Genomic DNA, 21,178 nt, shown 5'->3' with positions numbered 1-21,178 from the left:
CAACAGCAACAACATCAACAATAACAACAAAAATAGCAACAATAACAACACCAACATCAACGGAAGCAGCAGAAATAGAAACAGCGACAACAGCAGTAACAACAATATAAACACCACCACCACAAAAAACAACAACAATAACAATAACAACTATAACAACAACAATAACAACAACAAAATGAGGTGGCTTCGGAAACGGACTAAGTAGCAGGCATGACCACACCTCTCCTTACCGAGCACGCGACCCCCCCCACCCCACCTGACTCACTCACAGGACGTCAGGTCACCGAGGGAGATCAGAGGAGGGGAAAGACGCCGGTGTGGATACTGCTTCCGCCCCGGCCACACAACCGAGGCGTGCTACGGCCGTGTTGCTGACCATCGCCAGGAAATGCTGCTCAGGAGAGTCCTGACGGAAGGCTTGTGGAGGCAGCAAACTCTCCACCCTCAGCACCCTTTTCAGGACACCCAGCAGCCCCCCACCTGGCAACATCACCAACAACAGCCTGAGCTTCACCGCACCTGACCCGCCCCCTCGTGGCAGGGCAGACACTAACACGTCTCGCCTCACCACCACACCTCCCTGCCAAGCCAACGCGAGGCGGCGAGGGCATGGGCGGCTCACCCGGCATCTCACCGTCGTGTCGGCCAATGTCAGGGGAATGCGTACAAATGTTGGCGACCTCACCCACAATGTTGTCCTGCGCCATCGAGTCGACGTTGTTGCTGTGACGGAAACGTGGCTCACTGAGGAGGTGGAGCCAACGTTTGGCAAAATCCTGGGTTATTCCCACTGGGTGAGGAAGGACAGGGAGAACAGAGCAGGCGGAGGCGTGGCTGCCTGCTTTAAGGACTGCCTAAATGTACAGAAGCTCGAGGTGACGCTGCCTCACCAAACGGAAGCTCTATTTTTCAGGGTGGCACTGACGGACAACAGTGGTCTCCTCCTCTGTGTCATTTACCGCCCCCCTAGGCAAGGGCGGGCTCCTCTGGATTGCCTGACGGAGGAGCTCGACACCCTGCTCCTGCGTCACCAGTGCTCCCACGTGATGGTGGTGGGAGATCTAAACTTCCACCTGGAGCAGGGAGCCTTCGATAACTTACTGACGGTGCAGGGTCTGGTAAACCACGTAACCTTCCCCACACATGAGCGAGGAGGGCTACTGGACCCTGTGCTATCGGACCTCCCCGAGGCCGGCCTCCGCTGCCAGCAGCTGGGGCCAGTGGGCAGCTCTGACCACTATGCCGTACTGGCTCGGGTTGAGCTGACCACAGAGAGGGAAGACGCAGTCCCGCGCACCATCTGGCTTTGGGAGAGGGCCGACTGGCCGTCAATGAGACACGCCGTGGAGGACACGGACTGGGAGACCCTGTTGGCTGGGGACGCCGAGGCCAAGGTACGGGCTCTCACCACCAAGCTCCTTGCCCTCCAGCAACAATATGTCCCCAGCAGGGTGTACCTCGCCAGGCCTAGTGACCCCGCTTGGTTCGGTTTCCGATGCCGGGTTGCTGCCGAGGCCAAGCATGCCGCCTGGGAGAGGTACTTGCGTCATCCGTCACGCCAAAATAAGGTCCAACACCGGGAGGCCTGCAAACGGATGACAGCTACCTGCGCGTGAGCGAAGAAGCGACAGAGAGAGAACCAGCAGCGGAAACTTTGCGGCCCAGGAGTTGGCAACAAAATCTGGTGGAGTCTCGTTAAGGAGCGGCAGGGGGCTAACCAACCCCATGCCGTCCCTCCACTCACCAGGCCTGACGGTTCCACGGCCACAAGCAGTGGAGACAAAGCCTCGCTCCTGGCTGAACTATTCGCCAAGAAAATGAAGGTTGGTGACCCGGGACGACCCGCACCTGTGCTGCCACAGGAAACCGACCGTGTTATCTCCTCTGTGTCGGTGACGGCAGGGCAGGTTGAGCGGCTGCTCAGCGCGCAGGACGCAGGTAAAGCCGTTGGCCCGGATGACATAAGCCCACGCCTCCTCAAGAATTGTGCCAAGGAGCTCTCAGGTCCTCTCTCCGCCGTCTTCACGTCTTGCCTGAGGGAGTGCAAGTGGCCTTCACTATGGAAGGAGGCGCGTGTGGTTCCGGTCCACAAGAAAAATTCGAGGTCCGAGCCCAGCAACTACAGGCCCATCTCCTTGCTTTCTGTGGCGGGCAAGGTGCTGGAGCGTGTGGTGGCTGCAGTCATCTGTCAGCATCTGAGTGAGAGCCATCTCCTCTCAGATAGACAGTTTGGCTTCAGGCCTGGCCTGTCCACCGCGGACCTCCTCCTCCTCCTCTCCAAGGATTGGCAAGACGCACTGGATAAAGGCCTGGACACACTCGTGGTAGCCCTGGATATTCCTGGAGCCTTTGACAGGGTTTGGCACGCGGGGCTCATTGAGAAGCTTCGCGCTAAAGGTGTCCAGGGTGCCCTACTGATACTGCTCAAGGATTACCTCCAGGGGAGGACCCTTCAGGTGGTGATCAACGGGCAGTCATCAAGGCCTTCACCAGTGCATGCCTCAGTTCCACAGGGTTCCGTGCTTGGCCCAATCCTGTGGAGCATATATATCGACGATCTCCTCCGGCAGCTATCGGCAGTGTCAGCCTACGCCGATGACTGCACACTCTCCCGCTCCTACTGCCGCCCCGACAGCCAGCACGCCGTCGAAGAGATCAACAGGCAGCTCAGCCTGGTGGAGCAGTGGGGAGAGGAGTGGCAGGTCACCCTCGCCCCGGAGAAGACGCAGGCCATGGGCATCTCACGGTCCCCAGACGCCTCTCGAGCAGTCTCAGGCCAGCTGCGTCTTGGAGGCAAGAGTCTGCCCCTCCAGGACCACATCAAGGTCCTGGGAGTGACTGTGGACCAAAGACTGCGCTTCGACCTCCACGTCCGAGCTGTTGCCCGCCAGGCCTCCCTGCGAGTCTCTGCCCTGCGAAGAGTAGCGGGATCCCTCGACCCACGGGGCATCCTCACTCTCTTCAAGGCACAGATACGTCCGTATCTGGAGTACGGTGCCCTCTGCTGGATGGCGAGTGCTGCCACCGACATGCAGAGGCTCGACGCAGTGCAGCGACGAGCACTGCGTCTGGTGGAGTCGTCTGCCACTGTTACATCGCTGGAGCACCGCCGTGATGTCTCAGCACTGGTGGTGTGTCACAAAGCCCAGGTGCAGGGGGTTCCCCACCTCAGCAGCTTGAGGTTCCCTCCACGCGCTGCTCAGAGGTTCACCCGGACTACACTCTCCGGTGACCAGCTCGTGGAGGTGCCTCGATCACACTCCAGGCAGCACCAGTGCACTTATACAGCCAGGACCACACGCCTGTGGAACATGTTCACGGCAGCCACTCCCCAAGTGGAGAACATGAGCACGCAGTGAGGAGTGAGGGACACCCAAGTGCGCTAGTGGTATAAAATATATATATAAAGTGACAAACTGACAATATTCCATATTGTTTTTACATGTTTTTCTTTATTTTTTTCGTATTTTGTATTTGAATGCTTGTATGTTTCAACATTCGACAATTCAATTTGTCCCATACACAGGCTCTTAGAATAATTATACCAAAAAAGTGTAATTTTGAGCCTCTTTTTTTTGTAAAATTTGTTTAAATAAAAAAGTAGGAAGAGAGAGAGAGAGAGAGAGAGAGAGAGAGAGAGAGAGAGAGAGAGAGAGAGAGAGAGAGAGAGAGAGAGAGAGAGAGAGAGAGAGAGAGAGAGAGAGAGAGAGAGAGAGAGAGAGAGAGAGAGAGAGAGAGAGAGAGAGAGAGAGAGAGAGAGAGAGAGAGAGAGAGAGAGAGAGAGAGAGAGAGAGAGAGAGAGAGAGAGAGAGAGAGAGAGAGAGAGAGAGAGAGAGAGAGAGAGAGAGAGTATTTACATCACTTAATATATATTTTGTATATATATTTTTATAGAAATATACGTTATTTTATGTGTATTCCTATATATATTTTGAAGCAAATTTACATTGTTTTATGTGTATTCTACATATCTATTTCAATACAAATCTTCCTCATTGTTTTTGCATTTTGTATCTTTATTTTAATACAAATCTAATTATTTTATGTGTATTTTTGTATATATATTTTTTATAAAAATATGCTTTATTTTATGGTTATTTTGCATCAATTCAAATTTTGCTTATTTTATGTGTATTTTGTATATCTATTTTCATACAAATTTAAATTATTTCTGTGTATTTTTGTATATAGCTTGATGCATATTTACGTTATTTTATGTGCATTGTGTCTATTTAATTTCATACAAATACACATTCTTTTTTCGGTATTTTGTTTATTTACTTTGATACGAATTTACATTATTTTATGTGTATTTTGTATATATATATTTTCATACCTATTTACATAATTTTATGTGTATTTTGTATATATATCTTTATAGAAATTTACATTATTATATGTGTATTCGTAAATATATTTTGAAACAAATTTACATTGTTTAATGTGTATTTTGCATATCTATTTTAATACAATTTTACCTTTTTGCATGTGCATTTTGTATATTTTTTAATACAAATTTAACTATTTTATGTTTATTTTTATATAAATATATTTATAGAAATTTTATGGGTATTTTGCTATTTTCTTTTCATACATATTTACATTATTTTATTGATATTCTGTGTATTTATTTTGATGTGATTTTACATTATTGTATGTGTACTTTGAATATATTTTTGTATATATATTTACTTTATTTAATGTGTATTTTGTATATATATTTTAAACAAATTTACGTTATTTTATGTGTATTTGTTTTCATTTCATACAAATTTACGTTATTTTATGTGTCTTTTGTACATGTATTTCAATACATATTTAGCTATTTTTATGTGTATTTTGTATATCTATTTTCGTTCAAATTTAAACTATATTTGTTTATTTTTATATATATTTTTATATAAATTTTAGTTATTTTATGTGTATTTTGTATATTTGTTTTCCTACAAATATAAAGTCTTTTATTGGAATATGTTTATTTAGTTTGATACGAGTTTACATTATTTTAGGTGGATTTTATATATATATATATATATATATATATATATATATATATATATATATATATATATATATATATATATATATATATATATATATATATATATATATATATATATATAAAAATTTATGTGTATTTTGTATATATATTTTCATAGAAATTTACTTTATTTTATGTGTATTCGTATATATATTTTGATACAAATTTACATTATTGTGTGTGTATTTTGCATATGTATTTCAATACAAATTTACATTATTGTATGTGCATTTTGTATATTCATTTTAATACAAATTTAATTATTTTATGTGTATTTTTGTATATATATATTTTTATACAAATATGCGTTATTATATGGGTATTTTGCATCTTTATTTTCATACAAATTTACATTATTTTAATGATATTCTGTTTATTTATTTTGAAACGATTTTACATTATTCTGTGTATTTTGTATATATTTTTTATACATATTTACATTTTTTAATGTATCTTTTGTACATATATTTTTATACAAATTTACGCTATTTTATGTGTATTTATTTAAATATTTTGATACAAATTTACAATAATTTATGTGTATTTTGTACATATATTTCAAAACAAAGTTGCCTAATTCTATATGTATTTTTTTATATCTATTTTTATACAAATTATAATTATTTCTGGGAGTTTTTATTGATTTTAATTCAAATTTTAGTTATGTTATGTGTATTTTGTAAATTTATTTTCACACAAATTTATATTATTTTATTGGTATTTTGTTGATTGATTTTGATACGAATTTACCTTATTTTATGTGTACTTTGTATTTAAATTTTCATACGTATTTACATTATTATATTTTTATAATATATAATATATATATTTATTAGTATATGTATATATATATATATATATATATATTTATATATATATATATATATATATATATATATATATATATATATATATATATATATATATATATATATATATATATATATATATATATATATTTATATATATATTTTTATATATATATATATATATATATATATATATATATATTTATATATATATTTTTATATATATATATTTTATTTTTAATGGAAATTTACATTATTTTATATGTATTATGTATATATTTTTCATTACAAATTTACTTTATTTTATGTTTATTTTGTATATTTATTTTTATTCAAATTTAAATTATTCTATGTGTATATCTGTATTTGTATTTACGTTATTTCATGTGTATTTTCTATATATATTTTCATTGAAAATTTTATTATTTTATTGGTATTTTGTTTATTTATTTCGATACGAACTTATATTATTTCATATGTATTATGTATACATATTTTTATACGCATTTACATTATTTAATGTGTTTTTTGTATATCTATTTTTATACAAATTTACTTTATTTTAAGTGCGTTTGTGTTTTTTTAATACAAATTTACATTATTTTATGTGTATTCTGTATTTTTTTTACTACAAATAAAATAATAATATATATGTGTATATTTATATATTTATTTTCATACAAAATTAAATTATTTTATGTGCATTTTTGTACATATATTTTTTTAGAAATTTGCGTAATTTTATGTGTATTTTGTATATATTTTTTCATACAAATTTACATTATTTTTTTGGTATTTTGTTTATTTATTTTGATACGAATTTACATTATTATATGTGTATTTTGAATATATTTTTTATACGTATTAACATTATTTAATGTGTATTATGTTTATATATTTTTATACAAATTTACGTTATTATATGTGTATTTGTTTAAATATTTTCATACAAATTTACATTATTTTGTCTTTTTGTATATATTTTTGAAATCAAATTTATCTTATTTTATGTTTATTTTGTATATTTATTTTCATACATACTTTTGTGTATTTTTTGTATATAGTTTTAAACAAATTTGCGTTATCTTATATGTATATTGTATTTTTATTTTCATACAAATACGCATTCTTTTATTGGTATTTTTTTATTTCTTTTGGTACGAATTTACCTTATTTTATGTGTATTTTCTCTCAATATATTTTTAAACATTTTTACATTATTTTATATGTATTGGGTATATATATTTTCATAGAAATTTACGTTATTTTATGTGTATTCTTATATATATTTTCATACAAATTTACATTATTTTATGTGTATTTTTCACATCTATTTCAATACAAATTTACCTTACTGTGTGTGCATTTTGAATATTTATTTTAATACATATCTAATTTTTTAATATGTATTTTTGTATTTATATTTTTATAAAAATATGCGTTATTTTATGGGTATTTTGCATCTTTATTTTCATACAAATTTATATTATTTTATTGACGTTCTGTGTATTTATTTTGATAGGATTTTACATTATTCTATTTGTATTTTGTATACCTCTTTTTATACTTATTTACATTATTTAATGTGTATTTTGTTTATATATTTTATTCAAATCTACGTTATTTTATGTGTATTTGTTTATATTTTTTCAAAAAAATTTACATTATTTTATGTTTATTTTGTATATGTATTTCAATACAAATTTACTTGATTTTATGTGTATCTTGTATATCTATTTTTATACAAATTTAAATTATTTGTGTGTATTTTTGTATATATTTCTATATAAATTTTACTTATTTTATGTGTATTTTGTATATTCATTTTTAAAACATATATACATTCTTTTATTGGAATTTTGTTTATTTGTTTTGATACAAATTTACATTATTTTAGGTGTATTTAATATATATTTTTATACGCATTTACATCATTTTTTGTGCATTTTCTATATATATTTTCATAGAAATTTACGTTATTTTATTTGTATTCGTATATATATTTTGATATAAACTTACTTTATTTTATGTGTACTTTGCATATCTATTTCAATACAAATTTACCTTATTGTATGTGCATTTTGTATATTTACTTTAATACAAATTTAATTGTTTTATGTGTATTTTTGTATATATATTTTTGTACAAATATGCGCTATTTTAACCCGTGTGCGTCGGGTGACGGGAATTCCCGCTCGGGCGGAAAGCGTCGGGTGGCGGGAGTTCCCGCCATCCGACGCGCACGGCTTGGCCAAAAATAGCACCTCTTCCCAACATCATATCTATGCCGTGCTGCGACGTAGACACTTCAAATTTATTTAATCGTGGAGAGGAAGGATTGGCGATGAAAAAACAAAATAAATTATTATGTTTTCGTTTGAAATTGCCACACGGGGCATTGATGAAAGACACCTATTTTACAAAATCTATCAGCACCGAGGACGACAATAGTCCTCTAGCCCGACGCTTATGGGTTAAGGGTATTTTGAATCTTTATTTTCATACAAATTTACATTTTTTATTGAGATTCTGTGTATTTATTTTAATATGATTTTACATTATTTTATGTGTATTTTGTACATGTTTTTTTCTATACATGTTTACATTATTTAATGTTTATTTTGTATATATATTTTATACAAATTTACGTTTTTTTGTGTGTATTTGTTTCTACATTTTCATACAAATTTACATTATTTTATGCGTTTTTTGTATATGTATTTCAATACAGATTTAACTAATTTCATGTGTATTATGTATATCTATTTTCATACAAAAATAAATTATTTCTGGGTATTTTTGTATAGATTTTTATACACATTTTACTTATTTTACGTGTATTTTGTACATTCATTTTTCCACAAATATACATTCTTTTATTGGAATTTTGTTTACTTAGTTTGATACGAGTTTACATTATTTTAGGTGTATTTTGTATATATTTTTATACGTATTTACATCATTTTATGTGTATTTTGTATATATTTTTTAATATAAATTTACGTTATTTTATGTTTATTAGTATATTTTGATACAAATTTACATATTTTATGTTTATTTTGCATATCTATTTCAATACAAATTTAATTTCTTGTATTTTTATTTTGTATATTTATTTGAATACAAATTTAAACTATTTTTGTGTATGTTTTGTATATAGTTTTACATAAATTTACATTATTTTATGTGTATTTTGTATATTTATTTTCAAAGAAATACACTTTACACTATGGCTATTTTATTTATTTATTTTGATATGATTTTACATCATTTAATGTGTATTTGTATATATATTTTATACTAATTTACATTGTTTTACGTGTTTTTTGTCTATATATATATATATATATATATATATATATATATATATATATATATATATATATATATATATATATATATATATATATATATATATAGATATAGATATAGATATAGATATATAGATATATATATATATATATATATATATATATATATATATATATATATATATATATATATATATATATATATATATATATATACATATATATATATATATATATATATATATATATATATATATATATATATATATACAAATTTACCTAATTTTATATTCATTTTGTATATATATTTTCATACAAATTTAAATTATTTTTGTGTATTTTTTGTATATATTTTTATACAAATTTTACTTATTTTATGTGTATTTTGTATATTTATTTTTCTATAAATATATATTCTTTTATTGGAATTTTGTTTATTTATTTTGATACGAATTTACATTATTTTAGGTGTATTTTGTATATATATTTTTATACGTATTTACTTCATTTTATGTGTATTTTGTATATATATTTTCAAAGAAATTTACGTTATTTTATGTGTATTCGTATTTATATTTTGATACAGATTTACATTATTTTATGTGTATTTTGCATATCTATTTCAATAGAAATTTACCATATTGTATATGCATTTTGTATACCTATTTTCATACAAATTTAATTATGTAATGTGCATTTTTAAACAAATATGCGTTATTTTATGGTTATTTTGCTTCTTCATTTTCATTCAAATTTTATTGATATTCTGTTTATTTAGTTTGATACGATTTTACAGTATATTTTATGGGTATTTTGTATATATTTTTTTATATATATTTACATTATTTAATGTATATTTTGTATATATATTTTCATACAAATTTACGTTATTTTATGTGTATTTGTTTATTTATATTGATAGAAATCTATAATATTTTATGGGTATTTTGTATATATATTTTTATACAAATTTATATTATATTATTATTATATTTATATTATATTATATTATATTTTTGTTTATATTTTAATACAAATTTTAGTTATGTTATGTGTATTTTGTAAACTTATTTTCACACAAATTGATATTATTTGATTGTTTTTTGTTGATTTATTTTGGTACGAATTTACATTATTTTATGTGTACTTTGTATATAAATTTTTATACGTATTTTCATTATTTAATGTGTATTTTGTATATTTATTTTTATACAAATTTATGTTATTTTATGTGTATTAGTATATATATTTTGATACAAATTTACATTATTTTATGTGTATTTTGCATATATTTTTTCATACAGAATTACATTATTTTATTGGTGCTTTGTTTATTTATTTTGACACGAATTTTCTTTTTTATACGTGTATTTTGTATATATTTTTTGTACGTATTTACATTATTAAATGTGTATTTCGTTCATGTATTTTTATACAAATTTACGTTATTTTATGAGTATTTGTTTAAATATTTTGATACAAATTTACATTATTTTATTTATTTTATATATATATTTCAATACAAATTTAGCTTATTTTATGTGTATTTTGTATATCTATTTTCATACAATTACACATTTTTTTATTGTTATTTTGCTTATTTATTTTGATACGAGTTTAAATTATTTTATGTGTATTTTGTACATATATTTTTATACGTATTTCCTTTATTTTTTGTGTATTTGTATATATATTTTGAAACAATTTATTTTTTTGTTTTATGTGTATTTTGCATATTTATCTCAATACAAATTTACCCTATTGTGTGTGCATTTTGTATATTTATTTTAACACAAATTTTGTTATTATATGTGTATTTTTGTATATATATTTTTATAAAAATATGTATTATTTTATTGGAATTTTGCAACTTTATTATCAAAAAATTTACGTTATTTTATTGATATTTTGTGTATTTATTTTGATACGATTTTACATTATTCCATGTGTATTTTGTATATATTTTTTTATACATATTTACATTATTTTATGTGTACATTTTATACAAATTTACGTTATTTGATGTGTATTTGTTTAAATATTTTCATACAAATTTACATTATTTTATGTGTATTTTGTATATGTATTTCAATACAAATTTACCTAATTTTATGTGTATTTTGTTTATCTATTTTCGTAAATTTATATATTTTTACACAAATTTTAGTTATTTTATTTGAATTTTGTATATATATTTTCCTACAAATATCCATTCTTTTATTGGAGTTTTGTTGATTTATTTTGATACGAATTTACCTTATTTGATGTGTATTTTGTATATATATTTTTATACATATTTACATCATTTTATATGTATTTTGTATATATATTTTCATATAAATTTACCTTATTTTATGTATATTCGTATATATATTTTGATATAAATTTTAATTGTTTTATGTGTATTTTGCATATCTATTTCCATACAAATTTACCGTATTGTATGTGCATTCTGCATATTCATTTTAATAGCAATTTGATTATTTTATATGTATTTTTGTATATATATTTTTATACAAATATGCGTTATTTCATGGGTATTTTGCATCTTTTTTTTCATACAAATTTACATCATTTTATTAATATTTTGTTTATTTATATTGATACGATTTTATATTATTCTATGTGTATTTTGTATATATTTTCTACATAATTAAATTATTTAATGTATATTTTGAATATATATTTTCATACAAATTTACTTTATTTTATGTGTATTTGTTTATATATTTTGATACAAATTTACAATATTTCATGGGTATTTTGTATATATATTTCAAAACAAATTTGCCTCATTTTATTTATATTTTGTATATCTATTTTCATGCAAATTTAAACCATTTTTGGGTATTTTTGTATATATATTATTTTCTTGTATTTTCTTGATTTATTTTGAAACGAATTTACATTAATTTATGTGTACTTTGTATATTATTTTTTATACGTATTTACATTTTTCAATGTGTATTTTGTAGGATCACTTCTATAGTATGACAGCTGAAACTTGATTGACCTCACGCCTCTATAACGAGGCTAAGTGTCCGGCCCTGAGCAGGAAGCTGCCCGTGGCCTGCCTGGGCTTGAGGACCGTCCACCATCCATTCGCAGGAAGATAGGGCCGAGCACAGTGTGTGTGGTGATATATATAGATATATATTGATATATATATATATATATATATATATATATATATATATATATATATATATATATATATATATATATATATATATATATATATATATATATATATATATATATATATATATATATATATATATATATATATATATATATATATATATATATATATATATATATATATATATATATATATATATATATATATATATATATATATATATATATATATATATATATATATATATATATATATCTATATATATATACATTATTTTATTGGTATTTTATTTATTTATAAATATTTATAAATAAACAAAATACCAATAAAATAATGTAATTTTCAATGAGAAAATATATACAAAATACACATAAAATAACATAAATACATATACATATATAAACATAAAATAATTTAAATTTTAATGCAAATAAATATACAAAATAAACATAAAATGAGGTAAATTTGTAATGAAATATATATACAAAATACACGTAAAATAATTTAAATTTGTATCAAAATATGTATACATCTAAAATAACATAAATTTGTATCAAAATATATATACAAAATACACATTAAATAATGTAAATACGTATAAAACTATATATACAAAGTACACAAAAAATAATGTAAATTCGTATCAAAATAAGTCAACAAAATTCAAATAATAAAAAAAATTGTGAAAATAAGTTTACGAAATACACATAATATAACTAAAATTTGTATTAAAATCTATACAAAAATACACATAAGTAATTTAAATTTGTATGAAAATAGATATACAAAATACACATAAATATAGGTAAATTTGTTTTGAAATATATATAATAAATACTCATAAAATACTGTAAATTTGAATCGAGATATGTAAACAAGTACACATAAAATAACCTAAATTTGTATAAAAATATATATACAAAATATACATTAAATAATGTAAATATGTTTAAAAAATACATACAAAATACACATACAATAATGTAAAATCGTCTCAAAATAAATAAACAGAATATCATTAAAATAATGTAAATTTGTATCAATATAAAGATGCAAAAACCCATAAAATATCACATATTTGTATAAAAATATATATACAAAAATACTAATATAATAAATAAATTTGTATTAAAATAAATATACAAAATGTAGTTACAATAAGGTAAATTTGTACTGAAATAGATATGCAAAATACTCATAATAATGTAAATTTGTTTTAAATTATATATACGAATAAACATAAAATAACGATAATTTCTATGAAAATATATATACAAAATACACATAATATGATGTAAATACGTAAAAAAATATATATACAAAATCAACCTAAAATAATGTAAATTCGTATCAAAATAAATAAACAAAATTCCAATAAAAGATTCTATATTTGTAGCAAAATATATATACAAAATACATGTAAAATAACTAAAATGTGTATAAAATATATGCAAAAATACACAAAAATAATTTAAATTTGTGTGAAAATAGATAAAAAACTACAAATAAAATTAGGTAAATTTGTATTAAAATACAAATACAAAATACACATTAAATAATGTAATTTTTTATGAAAATGTGTAAACAAATACACATAAAATAACGTACATTTTTATAAAATATATATACAAAATACACATTAAATAATGTAAATATGTATAAAAAATATATACAAAATACACATGGAATAACGTAAAATCGTATCAAACTAAATTCACAGAATATCAATAAAATAATGTAAATTTCTATGAAAAAATATATACAAAATACACATAAAATAACGCAAATTTCTATAAATATATATGTACAAAAATGCACATAAAATAATTTAAATTTGTATGAAAATAAATATACAAAATACAGGTAAAATAAGGTAAATGTGTATTAAAAAATACAAAAATAAACAAAAAATAAAGTAAATTTGTCTACAAATATATATGTAAAACACACATTAAATAATATAAATAAGTATAAAAATATGTATTCAAAATACACATGAAATAATCTAAATCCGTATCGAAATAAATAAACAAAATACCAGTAATATATTGTAATTTTTAATGAAAATATATATACAAAACACACATAAAATAACGTAAATACAAATACAAATATAAGTATAAATTTAAATTTTAATGAAAATAAATATACAAAATAAGCATAAAATAAGGTAAATTTGTAATGAAATATATATACAAAATACACATAAAATAATGGAAATTTGTATAAAAATATATATACAAAATATACATTAGATAATATTGATAAGTTTAGAAAATATATAAAAAATAAACATAGTATAATGTAAAATCGTATTAATATAGATAAACAGAATATCAATAAAATAATGGAAATTTGTGTGAAAATAAAGATGCAAAATACCCATAAAATAACGCATATTTGTATAAAAAATATATTGAGAAAAATACACATAAAATAGTTAAATCTTATTAAAATAAATATACAAAATACACATAAAATAAGTTAAATTTATATTGAAATAGATGTGCAAAATACACATAAAATGATGTAAATTTGTATGAAAATATATAAACAAATACACATAAAATAACGTTTATTTCCATCAAATATATATGCAAAATACACATCAAATAATGCAGATATGTATAAAAATATATATACAAAATACACATAGAATAATGTAGAATCGTATCAAAATAAATACACAGAATATCAATAAAATAATGTAAATTTGTATGAAAATAAAGATGGAAAATACCCATAAAATAACGCATATTTTTATAAAAATGTATATACAAAAATACACGAAATAACTAAATTTATATTAAAATAAATATACAAAATGCACATACAATAAGGTAGATTTGAATTGAAATAAATATGAAAAATACACATAAAACAGTGTAAATTTATTTAAAAATATATATACGAATACACATAAAATAACGTAAATTTATATAAAAATATATATACAAGATACACATAAAATGATGTAAATTCGTATCAAAATAAATAAACAAAATAACAATAAAAGAGTGTGTATTTGTATGAAAATGAATATACAAAATACTCATAAAATAAGATAAATTTGTATAAAACTAAATACAAAAAGACAATTTATTTTTATTTTTTATAAAAAACGGTAAAAAATACACATAAAATAAGCTAAATTTGTATAAAAAACAACTACATAAATGCACATAAAATAAAGTAAATTTGTATAAAAATATATATACATAACACACATTAAATAATGTAAATGCGTTTAAAAATATGTATACAAAATACACATGAAATAATTTAAATTCGTATCGTAATAAATAAACAAAATACACATAAAATAACATAAATACAAATACAAATATACACATAAAATAATTTAAATTTGAATGCAAATAAATATACAAAATAAACATAAAATAAGGAAAATTTGTAATGAAAAATATATACAAAATACTCATAAAATAATTTAAATTTGTATCAAAATACAAATACACATAAAATAACATAAATTTGTATCAAAATATATATATAAAATACACATTGAATTATGTAAATACGTTTAAAACTATATATGCAAAGTACACCTAAAATGATGTAAAATCGTATCAAAATATATAAAAAAATAACAATAAAATAATAAAAAAATTGTGAAAAAAAATTTACGAAAAAACATAACATAACTAAAAATTTTATTAAAATCTATTCAAAAATAAACAGAAATAATTTTAATTTATAAAATATATTCAAAACATATATATAATATATATATGTATATATATATATATATATATATATATATATATATATATATATATATATATATATATATATATATATATATATATATATATATATATATATATATATATATATATATATATATATATATATATATATATATATATATATATATATATATATATATATATATATATATATATATATATATATATATATACACATTAAATAATATAAATATGTATAAAAAAATATTTACAAAATACATGTAGACTAATTTAAAATCGTCGCAAAATAAATAAACAGAATATCAATAAAATAATGTAAATTTGTATGAATATAAAGATGCAAAATACCCATAAAATAACAGATATTTGTATAAAAATATATATACAAAAGTACTCATCAAATAATTAAATTTGTATTAAAATAAATATACAAAATGCACTTACAATAAGATAAAGTTGTATTGAAATAGATATGCAAAATAAACATAATAATGTAAATTTTCATCAAACTATATATACGAATACACATAAAAGAAGTAAAATTTCTATGAAAATATATATACAAAATACACATAAAATGATGTAAATACGTATAAAAAATATATATACAAAATACACCTAAAATAAAGTAAACTCGTATGAAAATAAATAAACAAAATTCCAGTAAAAGAATGTATATTTGTAGCAAAATAAATATACAAAATACACATAAAAGAACTAAAATTTATATAAAAATATATACAAAAATAAACAAAAAAATTAAATTTGTATGAAAAAAAAAACATAAAATTAGATAAATTTGTATTAAAATACAAATACATAATACATATAAAATAGTGTAATTTTTTATGAAAATGTGTAAACAAATAAAAAAAAAATAACGTAAATTTTTTAAAAATATATATTCAAAATACACATTAAATAATGTAAATATGAAAAAAAATATATACAAAATACACATGGATTAATGTAAAATCGAATCAATATAAATAAAAAGATTATCAATACAATAATGTAAATTTGTATGAAAATAAAGATGCAACAGTATAAAAATATATATACAAAAATACACAAAAAATAATTAAACTTGAATTAAAATAAATATACAAAATGCACATACAATATGTTAAATTTGTAGAGAAATAGATATGCAAAATACGCATAAAATTATGTAAATTTTAGTCAAAATATATATAAGAATACACATAAAATAACGTAAATTTATGTGAAAATCTATATACAAAAAACGCATAAAATGACTAAATACGTATAAAAATATATATACAAAATACACATAAAATAATGTCAATTCGTATCAAAATAAATCAACAAAACTCCAATAAAAGAATGCATATTTGCAAAAAAATAAATACAAAATAAAAATAAAATAACTAAAATTTGTATAAAAATATATACAAAAATACACAAAATATTTTAAATTTGTATGGAAACAGTTATACAAAATACACTTAAAATTAGGTAAATTTGTATTGAAATACATATACAAAATACACATAAAATAATGTAAATTTTCATAAAATATATATAGAAAATACACATTAAATAATGCATATATGTAAAAAAAAATATATACAAAATACATATAGAATAATGTGAAATCGTCTCAAAATAAATACACAGAATATCAATAAAATAATGTAAATTTGTATGAAAATCAAGATGGAAAATACCCATAAAAAAGTATATATATATATATATATATATATATATATATATATATATATATATATATATATATATATATATATATATATATATATATATATATATATATATATATATATATATATATATATATATATATATATATATATATATATATATATATATATATATATATATATATATATATATATATATATATATATATATATATATATATATACATTAAATAGTGAAAAGATGTATAAAAATATACACAAAATACACATAGAATAATGTAAAATCGTATAAAAATAAGTAAACAGAATATCAATAAAATAATGTAAATTTGTTTGAAAATAAAGATGTAAAATACTCATAAAATGACGCATATTTGTATAAAAATATATATACAAAAATTCACATAAAATGATTAAATTTGTACTAAAATAAATATACAAAATGCACATACAATAAGATAAATTTGTATTGAAATAGATATGCAAAATACACATAAAATAATGTAAATTTCTATCAAAATATATATATGAATCGAAATAAAATAACGTAAATTTCTATGAAAATATATATACAAAATTCACAATAAATGATGCAAATACGTAGAAAATATATGTATAAAATACACGTAACATAATGTAATGTAATGCAAAATACTTATTAAACAATATAAATTTGTTTCAAAATATATATACGAATACACATAAAATAACGTAGATTTCAATAAAAATATATATACAAAATATACATAAAATGAAGTAAATACGTATAAAAAATGTATACAAAATACACATAAAATAATGTAAATTCGTATCAAAATAAATAAACAAAATATCAATAAAAGAATGTGTATTTGTATAAATATGAATATAGAAAATACTCATAAAATAACGTAAATTTGTATAAAACTATATACAAAAAAAATAATATATATAATATATATATATATATATATATATATATATATATATATATATATATATATATATATATATATATATATATATATATATATATATATATATATATATATATATATATATATATATATATATATATATATATATATATATATATATATATATATATATATACAAAATACATAAAATAATGTAAATTTGTATCAAAATATTTATAAAAATACACATATAATAACGTAAATTTGTATAAAAATATATAAACAAAATACACATTAAATAATGTAAATACGTATAAAAAATATGTACAAAATATATGTATAATCATGTAATTCGTATCAAAATAAATAAACAAAATAACAATAAAATAATGTAAATTTCTATGAGAAAACATATACAAAATAGACATAAATTAACGCAAATTTCTATAAAAATATATGTACAAAAAAGCACATAAAATAAATTAATTAGCATAAAAATATATATACAAAACAAACATTAAATAATGTAAATGCGTATAAAAATATGTATACAAAATACCTATGAAATAATCTAAATTCGTATCGAATTAAATTAACAAAATACCAATAAAATAATGTAATTTTGGATGAAAATATATATAGAAAATACACATAAAATAACCTAAATACAAATAAAAATATACACATAAAACAATTTAAAATTGAATGAAATCAATATACAAAATAAACATAAAATAAGGTAAATTTGTAATGAAATATATGTACAAAATACACGTCAAATAATGTAAATTTGTATGAAAATATATATACAAATACACATAAAATAACATGAATTTGTATAAAAATATATATTCAAAATAAACATTAAATAATGTAAATGCGTATAAAAATATATATACAAAGTACATATAAAATAATGTAAATTCGTATCAAAATAAATCAACAACATACCAATAAAATAATATATATTTGAATGAAAATAAATATACAAAATACACATAACATAACTAAAATTTGTATTAAAATATATACAAAAATACACAGAAATAATTTGAATTTTTATGAAAATAGATATACAAAATACACATAAAACTAGGTAAATTTCTTTTGAAATATATATACAAAATACACATAAAATATTGTAAATTTGTGTCAAAATATATAAACAAATACACATAAAATAACGTAAATTTGTATAAAAATTATATACAAAATACACATTAAATAATGGAAAAATGTATTAAAAATATATACAAAATACACATAGAATAATGTAAAATCGTATTAAAAAAATGAGCAGAATATCAATAAAATAATGTAAATTTCTATGAAAATAAAGATGCAAAATACCCATAAAATAACGCATATTTGTATAAAAATATATATACAAAAATACACATAAAATAATTAAATTTGAATTAAAATAAATATACAAAATGCACATACAATAAGGTAAATTTGTATTGAATTAGATATGCAAAATACACATAAAACAATGTAAATTTGTTTCAAAAATATATATACTAATACACATAAAATAACGTAAAATTCTATAAAAAAAATATATATACAAAATACACAAAAAAATATTGCAAATACGCATAAAAATATATATACAAAATACATATAAAATAGTGTGAATTCGTTTAAAATAAATGAACAAAATATCAATAAAAGAATGTATATTTGTATGAAAATGAATATACAAAACACATAAAATAACATAACTTTGTATAAAATTATATACAAAAATACACACAAAACATCTAAATTTGCATGAAAATAGATATACAAAATACAAATAAAATCAGCTATATTTGTATTGAAATATGGGTACAATATACATAAAATAATGTAAATTTGTATCAAAATATTTAAACAAATACACATGTATTGTGGATTTGTATAATAATTTTTTAAACAAAATACACATTAAATAATGTGAATACGTATAAAAAATATATACAAATTACATATATAATAATGTAACCTCGTATCAAAATAAATAAACAAAATACCAATAAAATAATATAAATTTGTGTGAAAAAAATATACACAAAATGCAGATAAAATCAGGGATGGCCCGAGCGGGGGGTGGGTGGGGGGGGGTCACCCCCCCAATGTTTGGTCGGAGTTGGTCAAAAAGTCCTAGTGAGTTGGTAAAAAATTTGAGGTTTATTTATTTTTTTTTTATTTTTTTATATTTTTTTTTTTTTTAGGCAGGAATGGCCACAGGCGGGGAGGGATCAGGGAGCATGGATGGCCCGACTGCGTTATTCGGAACTGTATACTGGCTCAGTATCATCACTCTTGAACCAGCCTCCTGCAGGGGTTAGCGCTGGCTATGTTTGGTGATCCTCCAAATCCTTCCATGCACATTATGTGCTCCAGGTGGAGTAGATGGTGACAAGTCATGTGGATAGCTTTAAGACACTCGGCAGTGAATAAGGGTTTGCCTGTAGACTGTAGTAGGGCTGGAACTCGGCACCCCGAGAACGTAACCACAACACGCTCACCACTCACCCACCTCACTGCTTTTATTTGACCATCTGAGGTCACCTCA

At 24.1% G+C, this 21,178-nt stretch overlaps 1 pseudogene; it reads left to right on the top strand.

The window, feature by feature from the left end:
- Positions 1-12,122: 12,122 nt before the first annotated feature.
- LOC126992484 (small nucleolar RNA U3) lies at positions 12,123-12,302 on the top strand (annotated as a pseudogene).
- The last annotated feature ends 8,876 nt before the right edge of the window (positions 12,303-21,178 follow it).

Source organism: Eriocheir sinensis, unplaced genomic scaffold, assembly GCF_024679095.1.
Source record: "Eriocheir sinensis breed Jianghai 21 unplaced genomic scaffold, ASM2467909v1 Scaffold473, whole genome shotgun sequence".
Lineage (NCBI taxonomy): Eukaryota > Metazoa > Arthropoda > Malacostraca > Decapoda > Varunidae > Eriocheir > Eriocheir sinensis.
The sequence above is the reverse complement of the archived record's forward strand: the minus strand, read 5'-3'. Positions and strand labels throughout refer to the sequence as shown.